The 8235-nt window shown below is 37.4% G+C and overlaps 1 pseudogene; it reads right to left on the reverse strand.

The window, feature by feature from the left end:
• The window catches only part of LOC107296868, a 15242-nt pseudogene extending 9880 nt beyond the window's left edge, over positions 1-5362 (reverse strand).
• Between the last annotated feature and the right edge of the window lie 2873 nt (positions 5363-8235).

An 8235-nucleotide genomic window follows, 5' to 3' on the forward strand; every position in this document is an offset into this window, starting at 1 on the left:
AAAAAAATTTGATTTGCAGAGTGAAGAGATCCAGGAGGATAACTTTATATGAACGTTTTGAAAGTTCTTTATTTTTAAAATTTTTGATTTGGAATATTAATGGTCTTTAGAAAGTATTGTAAAAAGAAAGAATATTTTAATGTTTGAAGAATTTTTATTGTTTTAAAGGATTATATTGTTTTAGACTGAAAGTATGATATTTTATTGATCTGTTGGATATATATTATTTGAATTAATAAGAAAGAAAATTTTATTTAAAGGATTGAAGTATTTGATAAAGAAGAGAGTAGATGAGTATATTATTAAAATTTGTTGAAAAAAAGAAAAGAAAGAAAATCTTATTTAAAAGACAAGTATTTGAGATAAAAAAAGAGTTCAGATGATTAATGATATAATTGTATTATTTTAAAGGACTTATACTGTCTTAGAGGAAGTTAAAGATGGTTTTTAATGGGTTTAAGATATTTGGATGATTAATAGCAGTAAGATTAGTAGTTAATTTTTACTTTTTATTTTTGTAGAAATGGTAAAGTTTAATTTTTAGATATTTGGATTTGGGGAAGATGAATAATTATATTTTGAGTTTTGGAGTTTTTATAATTAAGTTTGTTATTGTTTATTAGAGTTAAAGTAAATTAATACTTGTATGTATTATAATCAGATTGTTTTAGTTAGATTTGGGTTGTTCATGTGACTACTCCTGTATTTAGTTCTGGGAAGTCCGGGGGGGGGGGGAGGAAAGGGATGAAGGGATAGTTTTATAGAGAAAGACTAGGGGATAGAAATTATAAAAAAATGATGTATTTGTATATTATAGGTAAATAATGAAATTGTATTGAAAAGAGAAGATGCTCGGTTGGTACCCCAAACTGCACTCGAGGAGGGGTTAAGAAGGGTATGGGATGTAGGCAGGTGGAAAGGAGGAAGGAGGAGAGGTTGTGGGTTCAGGCGGAGGAAGGAGAGGAAAGTGAATGAGGGTGGAGGCAAGGCGGGGGCTGCCGAGCGTCTCCGAAAATGTATTGAACAAGATTTTTTTTTTGCTTGTGTATGTAAATGCATCATATTGTTATTTGTTGTTCAACTATAAAAGTTAATAAAAAATTTTATATAAAGAAAATTCCTTGTGTCTTCTAGACTAAGTGGTCCCTTTAACATTTATTATGCAGACATCATAACCAGCATCTGACAGAAAAAATCCCAGGCTGTTTCTAGGAAGATTTGCAATCCAAAATCTCCCATCACACAGAAGACCATGTACCAATAAAACGATTGGTCTTGGCCCTGCAAAAGAATCCAAGAATACATGATTTATTGTATGTTATCTATAAGTATAATGCTCCTCCACAAATAGTACCTACATTTTGTCTTGTTTAGACCCCTTTACAACGTCACACTTACATTAGGATTGTGCAGAGGCCTGAATTCAAAAGGCAAAATATAATCTTTACCCATGCACCCTTCCTTGAGGGCATTCTATACCAAATGCTTCTCTTCCTAAGATTATGGGCCATCTGCAACGGCAGCCAGAGGATCCCAGGAACAGTTGTAGCTGCTGTAAGGTTTTCTGAACAGGTGCTATGTGCCTAGCCACACACTCCATCAATCACACTTTGTTCAGCAGAACCTTAAGTGTGCTACTAAATCTACCACTGAATTGCTTTAACAATATCTGAAAACTGTCCCAACTGAAAGAACTCTGGTCAATGAATAGCAATAAAGTTTCATAACAATTGAGCAGATTTAAATATATAAGAACACAAGAAGTTCCTGGTCCATGTAGTGCTGCAACTGTTGTGTTGGCTGCTGCTGCTGGGAGAGCAATCCTCGGCCAGGGCTCACATTTAATTTTTCTACCAATGTGAAGTAGGACCAGGAAGATTCTCAAGTCATGGACCAGCACTTCTGGTCAGCACTAAGTGCCAGGATTAAAGTTAATGTGTAGCCACAAAGTAGCAATTCTGATTGTTGGTAGGGTATAATCTAAACTGGTTTTGCCCCATCTAGACTCCCACAACCTCCAGGAACCAATATAAAATTTCACTAACTCTAACCCTGGGACAATAATCTACAGCTGTGCATCATCAGCAGAGTGAAACTTTCACTCCAAGCTGACAATCACTCCCAGTTTCAAAATGGGTTTAAATAATATAAGTGAGTGGGGGGGTGAGTTAGTCCGGATAGGTCTAGAGCTCCCTCTCACCCCGGTTTTTTCTCTGATCGGGGTTGAGGGGTGAGAGCTCGACCGAAGTCTGGACGTTCTCCACGCCCCAGGACGCCTTCGCTCCTACTCATTTGGAGCGAAGCCAGATGCAGCTCCCACCTCTGCTACTGAAAGTTACTTGGATTTAAACTATAAACAGACGGAACTAAGCAGGAGGTTTGGAGTAGTTTCGGATTACTTGGGACTTTGACTCTGAGAATATATTAGCATCTTCTTTTTTTGGTGGAGATTTAAAGTGAGAGCAAGATGGCTGCGGAACTGCTGTTTCTCTGGAATAGATAAGAAACTTTCGCTTTTCACTTTCACTCTCTTCTGGTTACTAACTGGATAAAGACACATTGTGGCTCCTTTGGCTTTTGGAAAGTTTTAGTTGTAACGAATTTGTAATGCCTATTTGTTGGTGATACTTATTATTTTTATGGATTACTGAAGTGATTTTTAAAGAAGTTTGGAGAATGGCTTTAAAATGGCTGCGGAACTAAGAAAGAAAGAAAGAAAGAAAAATCCATACTTTTTTTTTGCTGGTTGAATGGTTGTATTGTAATTTTTCCTTTCTTATTGAAAATGCCTTTATCTTAAATTGAACAAGACTTTTTTTTTGCTTGTGTATGTAAATGCATCATATTGTTATTTGTTGTTCAACTATAAAAATTAATAAAAAAAATTATATATATAAAAAATAATATAAGTGAGAAGAGAAACTTTGCAATATTCCAAACAGAACAAAGAAATTGATTAGCCATTGGAAATACACAATAAGAATGAATTTATTTATGAATAACCAAGGGGTAATGCTTAGTATTCCCTGCCCTTGATACTAGTTTAGGAAGATACCATGGTTGATTGTGTTCAATGTCACCAAGGAGTCTAAGAGGACCAGGACAGATGCACCACTCCTGTCTCCATTCATTAGAATGATAAATGCAGCTTCTGTCTGTTGGTAGAAATTCTAGCCCACTGAATAACACCAAACAGCAAGTTGAAATTAGACAGAGATTTATTGGATATAACGGTTTGCAAAGCGTGGTGGACTCCAAATAAATATTTGAGCCACACCTAGTCACAACAAAGACACACATTATATACATTCTATCCCGACGCCTTGGCCCCTCCTCTGAGGTTACAATCTTATCANAATCCTATAGCTCAGTGTGGAAATCCTATAGCCTACGTGCAGAACTCTTACAAGGTACGTGTACATGTAGAAATTGTGTAGAAATCTTGCAGTCTACGTGTAGAAATTTTGTGTAGAAATCTTACTGTCTGCGTGTAGAAATTTTACAGAGTACGTGTCACTTAACTTTACTTTTTATTCTAAAATTTTATTCCTAACATGTCCCATAAACTAGATTGAAAATAATGAAGACTATTCACTTCCACCAGGATCATGTGTAATGGACTCCCTATCATTTTCTTAACTACAGTTGGAGACTAGACTAAAGTTGGAGATTAAATGAAAGTTCTCAAGTACAGATGGGTTAAGGAATGGCTCCTGTAAAAGAGAGACCATCAAACTTTTGTCAAGTAAAGTGGCAAAACTCTCTCCTTCAGAGAAACTTAATTATCTCCTGAATCCAGCCCAGTGGTGGGATTCAGCCAGATTCATAAGGTAGAACCGGTAGCCAATTTTTTGTTGCCCAGGCCCAGAATGGACCTCCGGGGGTAGCATCCACACAGAGAACTGGTTGTTCACATATTTGAATCCCACCACTGATCCAGCCACACATGGTCAACCAGGAACCTACAGGAGCCACAAAGGGCATGGATACAGCCCACAGAAATAGAGTTGATGCTACAGAGAAACCCATAATTTATTTGGTTCCACAAGTTCAAAGGAATCCCAAACTGAACCACCCATCATAAAACACCACTAATAGCTCCACAATTATTTGTAGAAAGGTAATATAATACACATGCCAAGTATCTATGGCTTACAAAAAAAAAAAAACCAGCAGAAGCTCTTTTTCAGTCAAAGCTGAAAAGAGGAGCAGTATTCTACTTCCCCCCCAGAAGGCATAGTGATATTTTCAGGACCACATGAATGACTATATATGCAGTATGTAAGCAATTCAGATCTGGAAATATCATGTTACAGACCTACCTTCATTACGTGGACAGTGTTTTCCATGAGGAATTCTGTTTAACTGAAGGTAATAACCATCATCAGTCAGAACTTCATACCCTTCACTGGAATATCCCCAATGTTGGATGATTTCAGGCTGTAAATGAAATAGTAAATTCTTGCTCAAGATCTAAGTTGTATACCTATGGAATATTTCATCTGTTCAGTAGCTTGAATATATTTCTATTTTATATACATTTGTGGCTTCATCTTCAGATTTAGTGACTTAGCAGTTCTGGAAAAACTAACCCTGATGGAACATGCAACAATTAATTGCACCTAAATTTTTTTTTAGCTAGCCACCCTTGACTGAGCTTGGTTCATACGCCCTCCCTGGATAAGGAAACTCTGAGTTTGGAAAGCTACATCTTCATAACTGCTCAATGAAACTGCTGTGATGCCCCCTACACAATGTAGCCTTTGGGGATACGTGGAAATTGCAGCTGGTACACAATGCGTTAGCAAGAGTATTGGCAGGGCAGCCCCACTAATGTAGAATTACTCATATGCCAAAATTGCTGCATTGGTTGCCAATAGGCTCCTGGGTCCAGTTCAAAGTGCTTTGCGGCCCTTCAAAAGAACAGTCCGAAGGCACTGTTCCTACCCCTTTCCAAAACTGAATCTGCTCCTCTGATTCAACTGGGTGGAAAATTCTGTCCCCACATCAGGTTATGCTATGTACCACCTTAGCATATTTAAGTATTTAGACTTGATGTTGCCTTGGAGGTCAATGACAGTTGAATTCAATTTTTCAAGGTAGCGATTAAAACAAAGCCATTCTTTGTTTAAAAAGTCATGGGCTGGTACACAAAGCACATGCTGCAGTGGGAAAATATATTTGTTCTTGTCCTGGTGGTGGTGGTGGTGGAGGAGGAGTTGGGGAGGAGTCAACTTACTTGTTTCATATCAAAACTTACAATTGTCATGAATCCTTGAGGATTCAAATGTCTTTATCTAAAAGATTCTTCTGAATTTGTTGTCTGCTGGATTAAGCATGCCAATACCAGAAACAGCCACATCCCACCTGCATGGAAAGTGTTTTAAAATTATAATTTTAGTGTCTGAAAACCTTCAGGAATCTTTTTAACTAGGCATTAGAATACATTCACCTGGCTGTAATGTGTTAAAAATAGATTTTTAAAAAGAAAAAAAATATTTACAGTCCAAACATAATTTAAAGTCATTTTAGAAAAGACCATTAAATTAAATGGAAAAGAAGTCAAAGGCAAAACCTTGGTTTTTATACCAATGGGATGAAGAGATAATTTGTCCAGAGTAACATCTTTTTCATTTCATTCTTATAAGTTGTCATTTTGAAATGCACATTCAAAACAGCCTCAGTCATATCTTCTTCAATTTCCTTTTTTAAAGCCATTTAAAGAAGATTCTCTTAAGCCACAATCTTAAGTGAAATTTACGAGTGCATTGTTCCCAAATATATTTGAATTTTTCAAGGTTATTTTTTTCCATTCTGTGTTAGTACTGTCTCATTTTTAATTATAATTTTTAGTTCTTTCTGGTTCCTTCTAGTCTCCAGCCTTCAAAGTACCATTTTACCATAGGAAGGATTCTTATAATTAATTACAAAATCTTATTTCAAATCTGTCTTTAGCCCTTTAGCCCATCATAAACTTTCCAGAATCAACATTCTAATACCCTTTTTGCTTATTTCAAAATTAAAAAAAAATGTTAAGACCATAAATTTACTTCTGCTGAGGACTGAAGGAGAATCACCCAATGTAATGAAAGGTTAACTGTTGTTTTGAATATTCTCAATATCCAAGAAGCAGTTAACAAGCAATTGAAAGAAAGAAAGAAAGAAAGAAAGAAAGAAAGAAAGAAAGAAAGAAAGAAAGAAAGAAAGAAAGAAGGAAAGGAAAACCAATGTCCTTTTGAAATCTCCAAACTGTGCTTGGGCAAAACTTGGTTTCTCCCAGCTACCAGAGCTCCAAACCCACCAGAGACGGCTGTTATATGGTCTCCTCATAGAGATCCTCCATATGATGCCCTTAAGGGTGATCCCAGGTCTTTCTATTTATTTGGAGAGAAATTCCAAGAGATCAGTCCATTCATCATCTCTTTATTCCACTATTACCATTGACTCCACTAAGAATGGAGCTGTCTTTAATCCACCATTGCTTCCATAGAAGTCCATATCATATTCCTTTCAATGCACACATAAGTGAAGGTAGATTCCCAATGGAGCTATCCATGCTGTTAGCATCTTATAGACATAAAACTCCCCCAAGAAATTAAAAGGGAAGGAGGAGCCTAGCATCTGAATCACAAACTCAACTGAAATCCTGAAGAAGGCCTGAAGGACCTTCTCTCTAATTATTTCCTGACCAAGAGGAGGAAAAATGAATAAAGAACAAAGTAATTTGCAAATAGCATTAAATTAAAAGACGTTTGCTTCTGGGGAGGAAAGTATGGCAAATCTAGAAAGCATACTAAAAAGTAGAGACATCACCATGCCACCAAAAGTGTGTACAGTCAAGGCCATGGTTTTCCCAGTTGCAATGTATGGCTGTGAAAGTTGGACCATAAGAAAGACTGAGCGACAAAGAATTGAGGCCTTTGAACTATGGTGCTGGAGAAGACTCCTGTGAGTCCCCTGGACTGCAAGGCATTCAAACCGGTCAGTCCTAGAAGAGATCAACCCCGACTGCTCTTTAGAAGGCCAGATCCTGAAGTTGAAACTCAAATACTTTGGCCACCTAATGAGAAGGAAAGACTCACTGGAGAAGGGCCTAATGCTGGGAAAGATTGAGGGCAATAGAAGAAGGGGACGACAGAGAATGAAGTGGCTGGATGGAGTCACTGAAGCAGTTGGCGTGAACTTAAATGGACTCCAGAAGATGGTAGAGGACAGGAAGACCTGGAGGAACATTGTCCATGGGGTCGCAATGGGTCGGACACGACTTCGCAATTAACAACAACAACAAATATTTATGGGAGCAAAGAAAAATGCTCAAATAAAAATATTTTAGAATGGCATAGCAAGAAGAAATAGCACATAATCCACCCTTGCGTGGGAATCTAAAGAAACATTGACATTTCTTGCAATCAGAACATTTGAGATAATAGGAAAAATAAGCCATTCTGAGAGATTGTTGTCTTTCCAACAGGAAGACATAAAGTCAAGAGATATAAAACAGCAAATTCTATATACAGATATCGAAACATGCCAGCTAGCATTCACGCAGAGGCATAAGGAAAGAGCAGTTGTGCTAAGAGTTGTAAATTGGAACAGGAACTCCTTCTCCATCCCCAGCAAAATGAGGTTAATTGAAAGTAATGACAGTCTCCTGCTGAAACTATTACACATTATAAGAGAGAAATAACATGGAGGGATATATATTTAATCTAAAACAGGGATCTTCAAACTTGGCCCTTTTATGACTTGTGGACTTCAACTCCCAGAATACCTCAGCCAGGCACACTGGCTGAGAAATTCTGGGAGTTGAAGTCCACAAGTCATAAAAGAGCCAAGCTTGAAGACCCCTGCTCTAAAAGATATAATTTGGCTTTCTGATGTGGTACAGGACTTGGTACTCTCTTCACTTTTTAGCATCTACATGAAGTTGTTTAGGTGAGATCATCCATCACCATGGGATGAGGTATCATCAGTACACTGATGATACTCAACTTTAAATCTCTGTCCCAGGTGGAACCAAGTGATTCTGTTACTGCCCTCTTGTGATGTCTGGAGGCTGTGGGGTCTGGATGGGGAGAACAGGCTTTCACTGAAAATTGTTAAGACCAAGTGGCTTTGGGTGTGTGGAGCTTTGGGATCCACAACTTTAACATCTTTAATTCTGGTTGAGTTTGCATTGCATCAGATAGACCTGGTGTGCAATTTAGAGTTCTCCTAGACTTTTAGATGCTGTCA

The sequence above is a fragment of the Protobothrops mucrosquamatus genome, unplaced genomic scaffold (genome assembly GCF_001527695.2).
Source record: "Protobothrops mucrosquamatus isolate PMUCROS unplaced genomic scaffold, P.Mucros_1.0 scaffold3011, whole genome shotgun sequence".
NCBI classification, from domain to species: Eukaryota; Metazoa; Chordata; class Lepidosauria; order Squamata; family Viperidae; genus Protobothrops; species Protobothrops mucrosquamatus.